Genomic DNA, 19283 nt, shown 5'->3' on the forward strand with positions numbered 1-19283 from the left:
GCTGGTCGTGCTGCTGGTGCTGCTGGTGCTGCTCCAGGTGCTGCTAGTGCTGCTCCAGGTGCTGGTACTGATGCTGTTGGTGCTGCTGGTGCTGGTGATGCTGGTGCTGTTGCTGCTGGTGCTGCTGCTGCTGGTGGTGGTGCTGCTGCTGTTGGTGCTGGTGCTGCTGGTGCTGGTGGTGCTGCTGCCACTGTTGCTGCTGCTGTTGCTGCTCCTGAAACTGCTGGTGCTGCTGGTGCTGCTGGTGCATCTGGTGGTGCTGCTGGTGCTGCTGGTGCTGCTGGCACTGCTGGTGCTGCCGCTGCTGGTGCTGCTGGCAGTGCTGGTGCTGGTGCTGCTGGCACTGCTGGTGCTGGTGGTGCTGGTGGTGATGCTGGTGCTGGTGGCACTGCTGGTGCTGCTGCCACTGTTGCTGCTGCTGTTGCTGCTGCTGAAACTGATGGTGCTGGTGGGGCGGGTGCTGGTGCTGCTGGTGCTGCTGCTGTTGTTGCTGCTGTTGTTGTGGCTGCTGGTACTCCTGCTACTGCTGGTGGTGCTGGTGGTGCTGCTGCTGAAACTGCTGGTGCTGCTGCTGGTGGTGCTGGTGCTGGTGCTGCTGGTGCTGCTAGAGGTGCTGCTGATGATGCTGCTGGGACTGCTGGTGCTGCTGGCACTTCTGCTGCTGGTATTGCTGGTGCTGCTTCTGGTGCAGCTGCTGCTGCTGGTTCTGCTGCTGCTGCCGCTGCTGGCACTGCTGGTGCCGCTGCTGCTTGTGCTGCTACTGTTGCTGCTGCTGAAAACTGCTGCTACTGTTGCTGCTGCTGAAAACTGCTGCTGCTGCTGCTGCTGCTGCTGTACTGCTGGTGATGCTGGTGCTGTTGCTGCTGGTGCTGGTGCTGCTGGTGCAGGTGCTGCTGGCACTGCTGGTGCTGCTGCTGGTGCTGGTGGTGCTGCTGGAGCTGCTGCTGCTGCTGGTGCTGCTGGCACTGCTGGTGCTGCTGCCACGGTTGCTGCTGCTGTTGCTGCTGCTGAAACTGCTGGTGCTGGTGCTGCTGGTGCTGCTGGTGGTACTGCTGGTGGTGGTGCTGCTGCTGCTTCTGCTTCTGCTGCTGAAACTGCTGGTGCTGCTGCTGCTGGTGGTGCTGCTGCTGTTGGTGCTGGTGCTGCTGGTGCTGCTGCTGGTACTGTGGTGGTGGTGCTGGTGCTGGTGCTGGTGCTGCCGCTGCTGCTGCTGGTGCTGCTGGTACTGCTTGGTGCTGGTGCTGGTGGTGCTGGTGGTGATGCTGGTGCTGCTGGTTCTGGTGGTGCTGCTGTTGGTGCTGCTCCAGGTGCTGCTGGTGCTGCTCCAGGTGCTGGTACTGCTGCTGTTGGTGCTGCTGGTGCAGGTGCTGCTTGCAATACTGGTGTTGGTGCTGCTGCTGGTGGTGCTGGAGCTGCTGGTGCTGCTGGCACTGCTGGTGCTGCTGCCACTGTTGCTGCTGCTGTTGCTGCTGCTGAAACTGCTGGTGCTGTTGCTGCTGGTGTTACTGCTGGTGGTGGTGCTGCTGCTGCTTCTGCTTCTGCTGCTGAAACTGCTAGTGCTGCTGCTGCTGGTGGTGATGCTGGTATTGCTGCTGCTGCTGCTGGTACTGCTGCTGGCACTGCTGGTGCTAGCGGTGGTGGTGGTGCTGCTGAAACTGCTGCTGCTGGTGGTGCTGCTGCTGTTGGTGCTGCTGCTGCTGGTACTGCTGGTGCTGCAGGTGCTGCTGTTGGTGCTGCTGGTGCTGCTGTTGGTGCTGCTGGTGCTGCTTGTGATACTGCTGGCACTCCTGGTGCTGCCGGCACTGCTGGTGCTGCTGGTGTTGCTGCTGGTCGTGCTGCTGGTGCTGTTGGTGCTGCTCCAGGTGCTAGTACTGATGCTGTTGGTGCTGCTGGTGCTGGTGATGCTGGTGCTGTTGCTGCTGGTGCTGCTGGTGCTGCTGGTGCTGCTGCCACTGTTGCTGCTGCTGTTGCTGCTCCTGAAACTGCTGGTGCTGCTGGTGCTGCTGCTGTTGTTGTGGCTGCTGGTACTGCTGGTACTGCTGCTGGTGCTGGTGCTGCTGGTGGTGCTGGTGGTGCTGCTGGTGCTGCTGGCACTGCTGGTGCTGCTGGCGCTGCTGGTGCTGGCGCTGCTGGTGCTGGTGCTGCTGGCAGTGCTGGTGCTGGTGCTGCTGGCACTGCTGGTGCTGGTGGTGCTGGTGGTGATGCTGGTGCTGTTGCTGCTGCTGAAACTGATGGTGCTGGTGGGGCTGGTGCTGGTGCTGCTGGTGCTACTACTGTTGCTGCTGCTGAAAACTGCTGCTACTGCTGAAAACTGCAGCTGCTGCTGCTGCTGCTGTACTGCTGGTGATGCTGGTGCTGTTGCTGCTGGTGCAGGTGCTGCTGGCACTGCTGGTGCTGCTGCTGGTGCTGGTGCTGCTGGCACTGCTGGTGCTGCTGCTGGTGCTGGTGCTGCTGGCACTGCTGGCGCTGCTGGTGCTGGTGCTGTTGATGTTGGCGGTGATGCTGCTGATGAAACTGCTGCTGGTGCTGCTGCTGCTGCTGCTGCTGCTGGTGGGGCTGTGGTTGGAGCTGTTGGTGCTGGTGCTGCCGCTGCTGCTGCTGGCACTGCTGGCACTGCTGGTGCTGGTGCTGCTGGTGCTGCTGGTGCTCCAGGTACTGGTGCTGGTACTGCTGCTGCTGTTGGTGCTGCTGAAACTCCTGGTGCTGCTGCTGCTGGTGCTGGTGCTGCTGTTGCTGGTGCTGCTGCGATCATTTTTCCAGCACTGCCCGAGACTGAGGGATCAGATCCAGGCACTGCTGCTGCTCCCTCGGGACCAGCCCCAGTTTGGTTCTTGCTGTCAGTGCCAGCAGAAGCCGTGGCTGGAGCAGTGGGTGCTGACAGTGCCCCAAGGCCCGGGGCTGGAGGGGTCCCTGGGCTGGGGCTGGGAGGGAGCTGCCCCTTGTTCTCCCTCTGCCTCATGCAGAGCTGGGCCGGGCACAAGTGGGGCAGCAGAGCCAACAGGGAGCCTGCGAGTCTCTTCCAGCCGTGCCTGCTCAGAGTTTGGCCTTGGAGCTTCAGGTGGGCAAAGGCAGCTGCTCTGCTCCCTCTGCGTGTCCCCGTGTTCAGCAGTGCTGCTCCATCAGTCTGTGCCCAGCAACGGGGAAAAGCCTCAGCCCTGCAGGGCCAGGAGCTGCCGGGCTCTGCCTGAGCAGCTCAGCCAGCGGGAAGGGAGCTGCTCCACATGGGAACCAAGAGCAAAGGACACCTCTTTTTCATAGCATGATTTCTGTTTTAAGGGGAAAAATGTGGAAAATAAAAGATAAAATCTTCTATAAAATGTGAAAGATAAAAAGTGTGCAGTGAAAAATCTTCTATAACTTTGAATTAAGGCGTAATTGGTCTTTTGAAACATAAAACTCAGTTATTTACTTTGTAAATGTGCTGATGGCATGATGCATCTTACCGGCCTCAGGAACCTTTTAGAAAAAGATTTTGGGGTTTGATTCCAATATTGCTATTTTAAATTGTGGTGAAATTGGAGTGAAGCAAGAAGAAACTGCTTTGCGCCTTGCCAGCTCCAAGCAGCACTGGGAATCTAAACTCTATCAAACCCCAAATCCTTTAGAAGATGCCCTTCCTTCTCACCCTGTGAATGAGCTGCACATTCCCTTTCAAACATTCAGGGGTTTCTTAAAGATGCAAACTCACACTTACAGCTTTTTGTGCTGGTTTGGAAGTGCAGAAGGGCGATTCTTCATTCATCAGCTCCAGACTGCACTGCCTCAGGAACCAGCAGTGGCATTTCTAGAGGAGGAAAAGAGTGCAATTGCACAATTCCAGCCAAAAAGAAAGGAAGAGTGGGACATAGAAAACATCCTGTGCAGATGCAGGCATTCAGCTGGGACTGTGGAGAGTTTGGCTTCTTGCCAATTGGATGTGTGTCCCTAACTGCAATCTCTTGGCCTGCAGGAGAGTCTCACTCACCTGCAAAAGCAGAAAGCTCAGGCGGTGTGCTGGGAACGAGCTCGTGTGATGCAAAGCTGTCAGAGCAATGTGAGGGCAGAGTGAGCCCAGCTGTGCCTGGGGCTGAGCCCAGCAGAGCCCTGGCAGAGCCCAGAGCAGCCTCGGCATCCGCAGAGTCCGGCTGCAAAGAGAGAAACCAGAAACCACCCGTCAGCTGCAGGCTCCTGTCCCCTTGTTCCAGCCAGCCGCGGTGCCCAGGCCATGCTGGCCGTGCTCAGAGCCGGGCCCAAAGCTGCCCATCACTGCTGCCTCTGGGAGCAGAGCAGGAGGGCAGGACATGTGCCCAGCCTGCAGCCAGCCACGGCAGATCCAGTCCCTCAGCAGCTGCCCAGAGACAAAAAGCAGCTTGGCAGCCAACTGAAGAATTGGTTGCATCCACCCCAGCCAAGGGGGGAACCTTTGGTGCTGGCCAGGCTGTGCCATGCCCAGATCTGGGAGCATCCCCTGGCTGTGGACTCACCTGCAAATTGGGCGTGGAGCAAGTCTTTGATTGAAATCCATCATCTTCAGCTGGCCAGATGGAGGAAGAGATTGCCATCCTTGAGGTTGCCCTTGGTGTCTCCAGCAGCAGCCCCACCTGGTAACAGCTTCTCCAGGGGCTCCTTCTCCTTGCCTACGGGCCAGACCAGGCTGTCACTGCTCTGTCCAGGGTCCCAGCCATCAGTGAAGCAGACAAGCAAAACCAGGGGGAATGGTGGCCACCAGTGCTTGCCACACCAGGTGTCCAGCTCAGCTCCAGCCCAAGAGCTGTGTGTTCCCTTCTGATGACCCCTGCTCAGAGCTACAGGCAGGACAAAAGCAGCCTGGTTCGCTTTGCCCCTGATTGCCAAGAAATGTGTGGAGCTGTTACCTGCCAGGCCCCTGGATCCAACTGTGCATGTGGATCTCTCCCATCTCCTAGGGCAGATGAACACCCTGCATCCAAGGATCATGGAAAAGGTCTTCTAAGGATGGCCTGTCCAAGGGTTGCATGGACAAACACCTCTTAATAATATCTTGGCATTCTGAAGAGAGAAACCAGGAATCAGCAGTCAGTTGGAGAAGTTGCCGCCCCCTTCCAGTGCCCAGGCCATGCTGGGTGTGCCCAGAGCTGGGCCTAAACTTCCCCATGGATTCCCTGTTTGCAGGAGAGCAGGACATGTGCCACCTCCTCAGCAGCTGCCAGAGCAGGATGCTCATGAGCCCGCTGCTGTCTCCCAAGCCCAGTGTTCCCCCTGTGCCCAGAGATCAGGATTCACCTTGGGAGGGCCGTCGTGGGAACAAGATCCGTCCCCAGATCATCTGCTGGCCCCTCATGAATGGGTGCTTCCCTATGACCAGCTGGTACAGCAGGAGGCCCAGGGACCAGATTGTTGCTGCCTGGCCATGGTAGCGTTGCTGGTGGATCCACTCAGGTGGGCTGTAGGACAGGGTTCCTGTGGAACACAGATGGAGCTCATCAGGGGGTGCTGCTGCTCCCAGCGCCTCACCCCAGCATCCCTGGGCATGTGGGGGCTGCCCCAGCGGCACACGGGGTGACCCACTGCCCTCTCGCCAGCACCTGGGACTTGGCTACAAACCCAGGGCTGGAAAAGAAGCCACTGCTGCTGGAAGAGGGCAGCAGAAGCACTGGGGAGGCGCAACCATGACAAGCAAATAAAAACCCACCCCATGGTAGAGAAAAACACACTCTCCTCCCTGCCTGCATGGCCTCCAAAAAATTGTTAATAAGCCAAGGCAAACGTGGGGAGCAGAGGAGTTCAAGCCCTTCCTCGCTGACGCACCAAACTCTCTGGGGCATGGGTTCAGACCCCCGCCCTCTGCTACCCCCATGGGGGTTTTTGTCAGGCTGGCTGTCCCAGCCCCAGCCCAGGGCACAGTGGGTGCTGCTGAAGGCTGTTGGCAGGGCTGGGAGCTGGCCCCCCTCACACCCCCATTCAAATCAATTTGGCTCAAGCATTAATCCCATCCTGGCAGCAACACGGGGAATCCCCGGTGCCACACCCAGGCTGGGCCATGAGATGGCCAGGAGCATCCCCTGCCAGGGCTCACCTGCAAACTGGGTGTAGGCTGTGTCTTGCAGGAAGGCGCCACAGCCAAAGTCGATCAATTTCAGCTGCCCCGTGGCCAGGTCGAGCAGGATGTTCTCTGGCTTGATGTCCCTGTGCAGGACCCCGCAGCTGGTGCAGTGCTGCACGGCCTCCAGCAGCTGCCTAAACAGCCCCCGCGCCTCCTCCTCCGGCAGGAACCTCCGCTCCGCCAGCAAATGCGAGAGGTCCTGGCACCGCTCTGGACGCTCCAACACTAACACGAAGCTGTCGGGGAGCTCAAGCCACTCCAGCAGCTGAATGATTCCAGCACAGCCAGAGGACACCCTGTCCAGCAGCACGATCTCCAGGGGAGCACGGGTGCCGTCGGGCTGCGGGAGGAGCACGGTGCTGTCAGTGGGGCTGAGGCCTGCCAGGGCTCTGGGACCCCTCAGCCAGCCCGGGATGCTCTGCACACCTCGCTCACCCCAGGCCCGCTCTCCCCGCAGGGCTCTCGGTGGCTCCCACCCTGCCGGGCCCCGGCTCATCCCTGCCCGGCACGCCCCGGCTTCTGCCGCTGGCCCCGCTCACTCACCAGCTCGCCCCAGAGCCGGACGCGATCCCGCGGCACGCATTTGATGGCCACCTGTGAGCAAGGAGCAGCAGAGGGTTGAGCTCGCTGCCCGCCCTGCCGCGCCCCCGCCATCTCCTCCGCCCCCTCCTCCTCCTCCTCCTCTGCCCACCGCTCACCGGGGCACCGTCCAAGAGTCGCGTGGCCGCGAAGACGCTGCCGAAGCCGCCGCGCCCCAGCAACGGGCCCAGCTTGTAGCGCTGCTGCAGGGCCTCCTGCGCCTTCCCTGGCGGCGAGTCGCGGCCATCAGCACTCGGCCCGGAGCCAGGAACGGCCCCCGAGCGCTCCCCGACCTCCCCGGGCCGGGCATCCGCAGGCGTTCCCTCATTGGAACGCGGCAGCGGCGGCTCGGGGCCAGCGGCCGCGCTGCTGAGCGGCGGAGCTCGGGCCGGGGAAGCCGCAGCGGAGGCGGCGGCAGCGGCCGCGCCGCCTGTGTCCTCCGCGGGCCCCGGGAGGAGCCGTGGCCGGGGGCAGGGCCGGGGTCGGGGCCGGGGCCGGGGTCTGGACCGGAGCCTGCGTCGGGGCCGGGGCCGGGATCGGGCCAGGCGGAGCCAAAGGGCAGCGATTCCGCCCCAGCCCCAGGCAATGATGCCCGCCCAGCAGCGCCAGCGCCAGCACAGCCAGAGCCGGGCGGAGGCGAGACCACGGCGGGACGGCCGCGGACGGGGCCGGGGCCGGGGCCGGGGCCGGGGCAGTCCTGCCCGGGGCCGTGGGCGGGCCCGGGGGCGGGCCGGGGGCATGGCCCGGGCGGGCTCGGGGAGAGGGAACCTGGAAGAGGACGGGACGCAGGAAAAGGGAGACCCCGAGGGAATGTGGGACAGTGGGAAAGGAAGAGGAGAGACAGAAAATGATAAATTTGCTGCTTTCGCTGCTTGCACTGCTGCTGCCGCTGCTGCTGCTGCTGCAACTGAAGCACCGGGACCGTTTGTCCCCGTGTCCCTTTGTCCGTTGCCCGCTCGGCCCCGCCCCGAGCCCCGCGCTCCCCGGGCAGCCCCTGAGCCTGGCCAAACACGGGAACTTTGCTCTGTTGAGCCAAGAGCCAGAGTCTTGACTCCTGCACAGGGGCACAGGAGTGCCCTCGGTTGCTGCTGTGCCTCGTCTCTGCTGAGGGTCAGTCACCATCTGAGCACATTCCCTGAATGCAGAATTAGTACCTGACCCAAGCACTGCACTTGTGTCTCCAGCATTGCTTTCCAAGTAAAACAGCGGAAGGCAAACTGCGTATAGCTCATGGTATTTTACAGTGTCTAAAACTTGCCAAGTCTCAGATCTTAGAGGTGAGATCCATGTGGAATGAATGGGATGGAGAAAGTGCAAGATGGAAAAGGGAAACCTAAAAATAAATAGAGAAAAATAGAGAAAAACATATTGGTTGTTTCTTTTCATTTTATTTTCATTTCATAAAGAAGTGGTTTCAATTTTCCCAGAATCTTCTCCACAGTCCTGTCTGTTCTTTCCAAAAACCTGTCCTGGAGAAGAAGGCACAGCTCCTGTCACAAGATGTGCCCCCAGCTGCAGCTTCTCTTGGCTTCCCACACAGTGACTGCAGCACAACTCTTGCAGCAGAGCAGGACAAATGTTTGAAGAACTTGACAACTTGTTCTTTCTTTTCCTTGTGGACAGTGGAGTTGTGCCATTGGTAAGGTTTGCATTGTTACTCTTCTAGCCAAAGAAAACATGATGAGGTACCAGGAATTGTTGGGGAATACATGCCTGGCTGAATGTGGAGAAAGAATCTCCAGAGCCTGCAGCCAGCAGTGGAGAGCTAATCATTCCAATAGCCCCATGGGCATCTTGAAAGTGATCTGGAAAATGAAGACGGGCTGACAGAGGGAGTTTGTTTCTGTGTTTAGTTTAGATGATTCTACATCTCTTGCACTGGGAGAAATCAAGAGCACAATCAGTTGATGATAAGCACCAGAACATGATAAGCTGGACCTCTCAGTGGATGAGAGAAACAATGTGAAAAGGAGAAATGCAGGGAATGACTTGGTGAACTTTGTGTGTAAGAAGGTACATTTTTTCCTAATAATTCCCAATTCATTCCCTTTGCTTCTATCCTTTTAAAAAGGCCAATTGCATCTCAGATTCCCCATGAAATGAGAACCCTGAGCTTGTGGGACTGCCTGAAAGGTGCCTTGTTCCTTTTTCTTCTGCTGCTCAGAAGAAACAATGAATCGAGTTGGGAAGTTCTGGTATTTCTTTCTCCTGGTGGATTTCTTCATTTTATTTGCCACTGCAGAGGCAATTTCTGTGATGGCCTCTGTCAGTTGATTCTATTTCAGCAGCAGCAGCAGCAGCAACAGGGCTGTGTTTGAGCACTGCAAATGTGGCCTGTGTGGCTTTAATTCTCCTTGACTTTGTGCTCAGGGGGTTGGGAGCATTTTGATCTCTACTGATCATGATGCCTGAAACAAAAATCCTGAGTTCCCAGTGACAAAAGCACAGTGGGTAGCACTGATTAAAAGAGGCAATTGCAGCTGTACTGCTAAAATTCAAGTGGCAAGCAGAAGAGGGGCAAGAGCAGCCGGGATCTACAATTGCCAAGGCAAAGGCACCAACAGCCTCCTGCTGTCACCTCAGGGTGAGTAAAACAGTGCTGAAAACAGCGCTGGAACCCAATCCTTTCTTCCTCTGAGGGCTGGCTGAGGGCAGCAGAGCCGGGCCCTGAGGAATCAGGGCTGTTTGTGGGGGATTGTTGCTGTAGTCCAGAACTGCCCTGGGAAAAGCCCTGGGAAGCCGAGGCAGGAGTAGGTGGGAAGGGCCGGCGCTGCTGCTGCTCCTGGCCGGGAGCCCCGGCCGGGCCGGGCCGGCGCCCACTGCGCTGCGGCTGCTGCTGCTGCCAGAGCCGGGCGGGACTCGGGGACAGGGAATGGACACGGGGGGACAGCAAAGGCCTTGGGGGCTGCAGGGATGTTGGCACTGGGGCCAGCGCCAGCACAGAGCTTCAGCCCGCAATGAACCCCGAGGGAAACGCTGGGGAAAGGCTCCATTCAGCCTTTCTTTACTTGGTGCTGTGAAGGGACCAAAATAAAAGGAGAGTGAGCAGGGCCCGACCCCTTCTCCTTTGGGAGGAGCCCCTGGGGCTGTGAGGGGCTGTGAGGGGATGTGAGAGGATGTGAGGGTCCATGAGAGGTCCTGTGGGGCCATGAGGGGCTGTGAGAGGCCAAGAGAGGTTCTATGGGACAATGAGAGGTTCTATGGGGCCATGAGGGGCTGTGAGGGGCCATGAGGAGCCTCAGCCCTGGCAGGAGGGGTCCCCACCATGTCCCCAGGGCAGAGCAGCCGTGAGGGGCCGCGAGTGCAGACATGGCAGCAGAGTGGACTTGGGGCACCTCTGGGAAAGGATGAGACACTTCCACATCTCCAAACCACACTAAACCCACCATTAACAGGATTTTCCATCCTTAGAATCCACTGGCAACTTGGAGTTGAGTGTACAGTTTAATCCTGGTGGGAAAAGCAAGGGAATTTTCCCAGTGTGTGACATCCAGCCAATTTTATTCGTGTCTAAGATTTGAAAGTCTCGACAGTGAAAAGTAATACTAATAAATAATAATAACAACAAGAACAAGAAATAAAGCTCTGAATCCCAGCAATCAGCTCAGAAACATGTTTTTGATTGTAATAGATTAGTATTAAAGAAATAAATTAAATAGATTACATTTGTAATTCAGATGTGTTTCATCCTTTTCCAAGGTTCTGGTCCCCTTCCTCAGGGGTCATTTCCTTTACTCACCCACTTTCTAATAGGTAGAAGGGAGTTAAGGGCACCAGAAAAGGCAACAACTCCTGTTTCAATGGGAAGCAGCCACCACTCCAGGGAACCTGAATTGCCCCCAGGCACATGTGTGCACTTGAAGGGTGAGTGGGTGTTGGGGACAGAGATCTCCAACTCCTTCTAAGGCTGTGAGAAACCCACAAGTGGCAAAGTATCATTGCGGGTCAACTCCTGCTGAAATTCCATTCCCCCACACCCTCCAAATGGGCAGGCAGGGCTGGGCTCTGGCAGGGTTCAGTTTTGAGTGCCTTGTGCTCACTGGCATGGAAGTGATTCTATGAACTCTGGTACTGATGGATTGTGGGATGGCTGCTGAAGGAGGAGGGGGAATCTCAGGAGACAGCAAAGTCTCTTCTTCTCCCTTCTCATTACAGAACCCCCTCTCCAAAGAGAAATGCCTGTGCTGGGTTTCCATGAGACCCCTTCCCTCAGCCCAGTGTCTGACCCACTGTGTTATCTGCAGGAGCCAAAGCCAGAGGAGTCCCAATATCAGTCACCCCATGGTCCCCACACAGCAGGAGAAAGCACTGCTTGCAGTGGGGCTGCTGATCTGTGACCCTTCCTGGTTCCATCCACCCCACTCCTCTCAGCCACAGACACCAGAAGGATTCCAGGAAAGCCACAGTGCTCTACCAGATGCCAGGAGCACTCCCTGCTGTGGCCTCAAGGATGCTGGGTGACCTCGTGGATGAGGATCTCTGGCTGGTGATGGAATGTGTGGATGGAGGCCCTTGACAGGAGGTTGTTGGAGACACACATGGGGCTGAAGGAGAGATGGCAGCTGTCAGTTGGGAGGGCAGGGACCCCGCTTGAGAGTCCATTGCCTTGGACACCCTCAGCCACAAGATGTCCAAGAAGTCACACAAGACTTTGGCACTCTCAGCCTTCTTTCCCCCAAGTTCCAGCTTTCTGTACATTTACAGCAGAGAACCTTGCGTGTTTCTAGAACTAGGACAAAGATCCCAGATGGAACAAGCCTTGCTGGTTTTAGTCAGAAGCATCAGTGACCAAAAGTTGTATTTCCTTTGGTTTGGTCACATCTTTGTTCCTTCTCAGTGTTCAGGCTGGGTTGTGGGGTGTCCTCATTTGCTGCATTCTCTGAGTTCCTCTTGGATCCTTTGAGCAATAGGTTGTGCCCTCTGAGGATCCTTTGTGCTCCTTGGTGACCCAGGAGAACCTTCCAGGCAGTTTTTGGGGGAGCTGCTGCTGTGATGTCACAGGAACGTTGCTGTGTCCTTGTGGTGTTCCCATTGCTGTGGGGCACAGAGGCCTCAGTGTCAGAGCGGCTCTGGGTGCCTGATCATAGCCTGAGGATCCTCCTGCCCGAGGCATTCTCAGCAGCCAGCCCAGCCCTTAACCAGTGTCCTTCTGTCCTTGCAGGGGGACAGACAGTCTGCAGACATCTGCAGCACAGCCAAAATGATCCAGCAAGTGGTTGCTGCAGTTCACACTTAGGACTCTGTGGCTTCTTATGGGTATTTTTTAACCCACTGGGCCCCTGAATCGAGGATTTCCCCAGGTGCACCATATGTGCCTTTGGGATTGCTCTGGGCTTTCTGTTCTTCCTTTGGAACAGAGGTGATTTTGAAAGAAAATTGCCATTAAGATGCCATTCCTTTGGGAAAGCTCCTGCCAACAACTTCTTAAAATAGGGGTTGTTTGTAGCCAGCAGGGTGTGCACAGCATTTGAAATGTAGCCTGGGGGGGTTCTGTTCCCCAAGAAGAGAGTCTGTGGCAGCAGATCCTGGCACTCCTTCCGTTTGCTCACCCAGCCAAAAACTGGACACAGCCTTCTATTTTGTGCTGTTCTCTTGCTTGCTGTGTGATCGAAAAGGACTGTGACTCCAGGAGGGAAGTTGTGAAAGTAAAATGCTTTCTCTTGGCATTGACTTGTTGTGTGGGATTTTCTAGCAGAGGCAGCTTTTTCTCCTAACAGCATCTGGCTCAGGTGAAGGTCCCCTCACACATGGATACTGGGAAGCTCCTTCTTCAGTGAGCAGGAAAGGAACCTTTTGTGTTCAGAGATCCCAGCTGTTCCCTTTCAACACCAGTATGAGCCCAGTTAGCTCCAGTATGATCCTTGTCACATGGCAGCATTCCCAGTACGGTCCCATTTGCCTCTGACTAGATCAACCCAGTCAGTCCCAGTATGATGTCATTTGCTCCCAACATGCTCCCAGTTGCTCCCAGTCACCCCCAGTATGGGGGATGATGTGCATGGTGTGTTCCCAGTCATTCTCAGATACTCCCAGTACGAGTCCAGTCAGTCCCAGTATGATCCAAAATTGGATTCCTGGGAGGCTTCGTGGAATCCTGGAGACCATTGTGACACTCTAGGGCCCCATGGAACCATGGTGACACCAGGTTGGCTGGGAGTGTTGATGTGCTGCAGGGTAGGAGGGCTCTGTACAGGGACCTGGACAGGCTGGATCCAGGGCCCAAACCCAACAAGGTGAGGTTTAACAAGTCCAAGTGTTGAGTCCTGCACTTTGGCCACAACAACCCCTGCAGTGCTACAGGCTGGGGACAGAGTGGCTGGACAGCAGCCAGGCAGAAAGGGACCTGGGGCACTGATGGACAGCAGGCTGGGCATGAGCCAGCAGTGTGCCCAGGTGGCCAAGAAGGCCAATGGCTCCTGGCCTGGATCAGGAACAGTGTGGCCAGCAGGAGCAGGGCAGGGATTCCTCCTCTCTACTCTGCACTGGTTGGGCAGCACCTCGAGTGCTGTGTCCAGTTCTGGGCCCCCAATTTAGGAAGGCCATGGATGGGCTGGAGCATGTCCAGAGAAGGGCAACAAGGCTGGTGAGGGCTCTGGAGCACAAGTCCTGTAAGTGATAGTAAAAGAGCTCAAAATGGTAGAAAATTTGGGGACTTAGAAAGAAAGTTAGGTTTGGAAAGGCCTTGGAAAAGTTGGCCCTGGGAAATGTTAGGCCTTGTACTCGGTAAAGATCAGGTGAAATTGCACCTGTGTAATCGGTAGATGATCATGATACAATTATTAGATATGATTGGATATAATTATTGTTTAAAGAACATGAGGAACAATGTTAGGGGGCTGGGGGGAATCACAAGAAATCCATGCTTGGGTAAAAAGAATGCATACAATAGAACAATGTAAGTTTAATAATTAATATGTAAGTTAAATAATGCTAGAGTATAAAACATGTTCAACTCAAAACCAAGATGGGTCAGATTTGGATATGTGTACCCCTGACACCCAGATCTCTTAATAAAGCACCTGCATATAATCATTTGTGATTATATGTGTTCCTGAACGCTAACCATTTCATCAGATTTTTCTGGAATTTTCTGAGATACTTGTGGAATTTTTGTGGAATTTTGTGGGATATTGAGGAGATTCTGTGGGAGGTTTCTGGAATATCATGGGATTTTTGTGGAATTTTGTGGGATATTGAGGAGACTTTAAAATTTTTGAGGTATTTTTCTCAGATTTTGTGGAATTTTGTGGAGATTTTGTGGGATGTTTCTGGAATTTGGTAGGGTTTTGAGAAGATTTAGGGAATTTTGTAGGATGTTTCTAAAACTTTTTGGGATTTTTCTTGAGTTTTGTGGGATATTGAGGAGATTTTGTGGGATGTTTCTGGAAGTTTTTGCGATTTTTTGGGTATGTTAGGGCAATTGTCGAGATTTTGTGGGATGTTTCTAAAATTCTGTGGGATTTTTATGGACTTTGGTGTGATTTTGAGAAGACATGAAGATTTTTGAGGGATTTTTCTTAGATTTTGGTGATATTTGTGGAGATTATGTGGGTTGTTTCTGGAATTTGGTAGGGTTTTGAGAAGATTTAGGGGTTTTTTTTTCAGTAATTTCATGGGCTGTTTCAGGAATTTTATGGGATTTTGAAAAAATTCAAATAATTTTGAAGGATTTTTCTTGAACATTGTGGGATTATCTTGGATTTTGATGGATTTTTCTTGAATTTTGTGGAATACTGGGAAAATTTAAAGAATTTTGGGAAATGTTTCTGGAATTTTGTGGGATTTTTTTTTTTAATGTTGTGGAATTTTGTGCAATTTTGAAGAGACTTGAAGAATTTTCAGGGATTTTTCCTAGATTTTGTCAAAATTTGTGGAGTTTTTGTGGGATGTTTCTGGAAATTTGTGGATTTCTGTGGGATTTTGTGGGATTCTGTGGAATTTTGAAGAATTTTGAGGAGACATGAAGAATTTTGAGGTGTTTTTCTAGATTGTGTGGTAATTTGTAATGATTTAGTGGGATTTTCTGGAATTTGGTAGGGATTGAGAAGATTTAGTGAATTTTGTGGGATGTTTCTGGAATTTTGTGTATTGTTGTGAAATTTTGTGGGATTTCGAGGAGACTGGAAGAATTTTGAAACATTTTTCATAGATTGTGTGGAAATTGGAGATTTTGTGGGAGGTTTGTGGAATTTTGTGGGATTTTGAGGAGGTTTAGAGAATTTTGTGGGATGTTTCTGGAAATTTGTGGATTTCTGTGGTATTTTGTGGTATTTTGTGGGATTTTGAAAAATTTTGAAAAGACATGAAGAATTTTGAGCTATTTTTCTAGATTGTGTGGAAATTTGTAATGATTTTTGTGGGATTTTCTGGAATTTGGTAGGGATTGAGAAGATTTAGGGAATTTTGTGGGATTTTTCTGGAATTTTGTGGGGATTTTCAAGACTTTTGTGGGATTTTTCGTAGATTTTATGTAAATTATAGGAGATTTTTTGGGATGTTTCTGGAATGTGGTGGGATTTTGCGAAGATTTTTCTTAGATTTTATGGAATGTTTCTGGAATTTTTTTGGATGTTTCTGGAAGTTCGTACAATTTCTCTGGTATTTTGTGGGATTTTTGTGGAATTTTGTGTGATTTTGAGAAGACATGAAGAATTTTAAGGGATTTTTCTTAGATTTTGGTGAAATTTGTGGAGAGTTTGTGGGATGTTTCTGGAATTTGGTAGGGTTTTGAGAAGATTTATAGAATTTTGTGGGATGTTTCTGGAATTTTTTGGGATGTTTCTGAAATTTTGTGGGATTTTTGTGGAATTTTAAAGGATTTTGAGGAGACTTCAAGAATTTTGAGGGATTTTTCTTAGGTTTTGTGGAAATGAGAGGAGATTTTTTGGATGTTTCTGATATTTGGTGGGATTCTGAGAAGATTTTGGGAATTTTTGTGGGATTTTCCTGAAATTTTGTGGGATGTTTTAGGAATTTGGTAGGATTTCTGTGGTATTTTGTGGGATTTTTGTAGAATTTTGTGGGATTTTTGTAGAATTTTGTGGGATTTTGTGGAGACTTGAAGAATTTTGAGGGATTTTTCTTAGATTCTGTGGAAATTTGTAAAGATTTTGTGGGATGTTTCTGGAATTTGGTAGGGTTTTGAGAAGATTTAGCAACTTTTGTGGATTTTTGTGGAATTTTGTGGTATTTTGAGGAGACTTGAAGAGTTTTGAAAGATTTTTCTTAGATTGTGTGGAAATTGGAGGAGATTTTGTGGGATGTTTGTGGAATTTCGTGGGGTTTTGAGAAGGTTTAGGGGATTTTTAGGGATGTTTCTGGAATTTTGTGGGATGTTTCTGGAATTTTGTGGGATGTTTCTGGAAATTGGTAGGATTTCTGTGGGATTTTGTGGGATTTTGTGGAATTTTGAATGCTTTTGAGGAGACATGAAGAATTGTAAGGTATTTTTCTAGATTTTGTGGTGATCTGTAATGATTTTGTGGGATGTTCTGGAAATTTGTGGGATTTTTCTGGAATTTTGTGGGGATTTTCAAGAATTTTGAGGGATTTTTCTTAGATTTTATGGAAATTAGAGGAGATTTTTTGGGATGTTTCTGGTCTTTGGTGGGATTTTGAGAAGATTTTTGGAATTTTGTGGGATGTTTCTAGAATTTTGTGGGGTGTTTCAGGAATTTGGTAGGATTTCTGTGGTATTTTGTGGGATTTTTGTGGAATTTTGTGGGATTTTAAGAAGACAGGAAGAATTTTGAGGTATTTTTCTAGATTGTCTGGAAATTTCTAATAATTTTGTGGGATTTTTGGTGAATTTGGTAGAGTTTTGAGTAGATTTCGGGAATTTCGTGGGATTTTTGTGGAATGTTGTGGGCTATTGAGAAGACTTGAAGAATTTTGAGGGATTTTTCGTAGATTTTTATGGAAATTTGTAATGATTTTGTGGGATGTTTCTGGAATTTTTGGGGGTTTGGAGACAATTTAGGGAATTTTGTGGGATTTTTTCTGGAATTTTGTGGGATGTTTCTAAAATTTTGTGGGGATTTTCATGATTTCTGGAATTTTTCTTAGATTGTGTGGAAATTGGAGGAGATTTTCTGGGATGTTTTTGGAATTTGGTAGGGTTTTTACAAGATTTAGGGAATTTTGTGGGATTTTTGTTGGAATTTTTGGGATATTGAGAAGACTTGAAGAATTTTGAGGCATTTTTCTCAGATTTTGTAGAAATTTGTGGAGATTTTGTGGGATGTTTCTGGAATTGGTAGGGTTTTGAGAAGATTTAAGAAATTTTGTGGGATTTTATTTGAATTTTGAGGGATTTTGAGGAGACATGAATAATTCTGTGGGATTTTGTAGCAGTGCCTACAACTCCCGTGATGCTCCGCGGCACCTTTAAACCATATTATAAGGGCGCCTACAGCTCCCATCATCCCCCGCGCCCCATGGAGCCCTGGTACAGCCCCCCAAGCGCCCGCCCGGACCCCGAAGGGTCCCCAGATTCCCCTCCCTGACCTCCAAGTGTTCCCCTGGACCCCCAAGTGTTCCTCCTGACCCCGAATTGTCCCACAGAATCCTTATGTGCTCCTCCATCTGCCCACCCGGCTCCCCCAAATGTCCTCCAGACCCCCAGGTGCTCTCTAAATTCCCTTCCCAGACCTGAGACTGCCCCAAATGTTCCCCAGAAAAGTTTCCATGGACCCCAAAGTGGCCCCTTTTATCCTGTCTGAGAATAATTTCGAAATTATGATTAATGGGCTAAAAATAGGAGTAATTAGCATAAAGAGGGAGAAATAGTGGTAAGTTAATTAATGAAGGGAATTGTGGTACTTAGAGCCAGAGAAGAATCATGGTTTTTGTTCCTGAAAATGTATCATTTCTTTTAGATAAATGCAAAAACAAGGTTATAAGAATACAGAATTATATTATTATAAAAAGTAAAATTTTAGTTTTATAAATTAATTAGATTGGAATGATAAACAAAAATTGATAAATGTTCTCAATGCTTTGGGATGTCAGTCCCAGGTGGGTGATGTCAGACATGCTGAGGCTCGGGGTGAGGAGCAGGTTGTCTAAACAGGGGCAGCCCGAAAAGGGCTCATTCTTCTCTGTGACCAGACCTCCTAAGGAGACATTCAGCATCAGGATTGTAAAGAATAAATTGTAACCTCCTGATCAGTACACAAAGATGTTTTACAGTTTGAAGAGTAGAATGTTGTCACTGTAAGGGGTCTTCTTTGTTAATATACCTCATGTTGTGTCATGTTTGGTAAATACCAATATTGTTGTACCAGCCTTGTTAATGCCACCTGGCCTTGTCTATTGCCTCTGCTGCTCCCAGCACCCCCCAATGGCACCGATGACAGCACCCAGTGTGTAGATGAGCCGAACTCCCATGGGGGGTAGCATCCAGGAGAAGTGGGATTAACATCTAAAGACCCCTAGAATCAGCGAGCCATGGCACAAACTGGACTCCAAACTACACTGAGGAGCAAGGGAGAACACTGAGCAACTGACTGATGTTCCGGACCTTGTTGTTTTAACTACACAACACTTGCTATCCATGACTACCCTAGGTTTACAATGTCCAGTGTCTTCCTAGAGACTCTCCTGAAGACGGAATCTCCATCTCTGCCTTGTTGCAAAGTTGAACACCTCCTTTTCTGGGTTGTCCATTGGGAACAGCAGTGGTCGAGCTCCCCCACCTAGATCTGACCTCAATAAAGGCATTAAAAAGGAGCTGCTCTCCTTGCCTATTCTTTTCAGAAGGACTGACCCCATGGCAGAGTGACCCACGCTGCAGCACTGTGAGGGGGCTGTTCCTCATGGGATGGACTCAGGTTGGAGAAGTTCCTGGAGAAGTCTCCGGTGGGAGAGAGCCCAGGGTGCAGCAGGGGAACGACTCCTGTCCCTGAGCAGGGGGAAAAGCCCCGGGGGATGGAGTGACCATGGCCCCATTCCCTGTGTCCCTGCACTGCCGGGGGAGGAGGCACAGCTGGGAGAAGGGAGGGGTGAGGGGAGCTGGCTTTAAGGGTTTTCATTTACTTCTCATGATCCTGCTCTGAGTTTTTGGAGTTTTCTGCCAGAAATCTCTCTCCTCCCCCACTCATCCACAGGGATTTGAGGCAGTTTTCCCTTTTTGGGGAAAATCCCAGCAATGCACTGATGCCCCTAATTAGAGGTGGAGAAATGAGGCTAGGGCTTCCCGCTGAGCCGGAGCCACCGAATACCCAGGGCTGGGAAAGGCGGGCCGGGAGCTGCGGAGAACTTTGTTTGTATCCGGAGCTCAATGGCAGCTCGGGCCGGGCCCGTTCCAGGGCTGTTCCTCATGTCCGCCTCTCCCCTCACACAGCCCGGGGGACCCTGAGAGCGCGGGGCGGGGCTGTGCCGTGTGCAGAGCCCGTTGATGGCTGCGATTGGCTGCTGCTGCCGTCACTCGTGGTTCTGGCGCGCTCTGATTGGGCAGAGGGGGGACAAGCCCGGCCCCGCTGGCGCCCCCAGGGCGGCCGTGGGGCTGGAGAGCCGCCATTGCCGGAGCGTGCGGGCCCGGGAGCGGCGGCAGCGGCCGGAGCCCGGTGAGGCGGCGGCGGAGCTCGGAGGCGGCCCCGGCCATCGCAGGTGGGAGCCGCGCTCGGTTCTGTGGGGGCTCGGG

General features: G+C 52.2%; 2 pseudogenes; both read right to left on the reverse strand.

Annotated features, from left to right (window-relative positions):
• LOC131589807 (uncharacterized) overlaps positions 1–19283 on the reverse strand; it is a 583542-nt pseudogene that overhangs the window by 513705 nt on the left and 50554 nt on the right.
• LOC131589767 (serine/threonine-protein kinase pim-1-like) lies at positions 4850–18961 on the reverse strand (annotated as a pseudogene).

This window comes from Poecile atricapillus, chromosome 30 (genome assembly GCF_030490865.1).
Source record: "Poecile atricapillus isolate bPoeAtr1 chromosome 30, bPoeAtr1.hap1, whole genome shotgun sequence".
NCBI lineage: Eukaryota > Metazoa > Chordata > Aves > Passeriformes > Paridae > Poecile > Poecile atricapillus.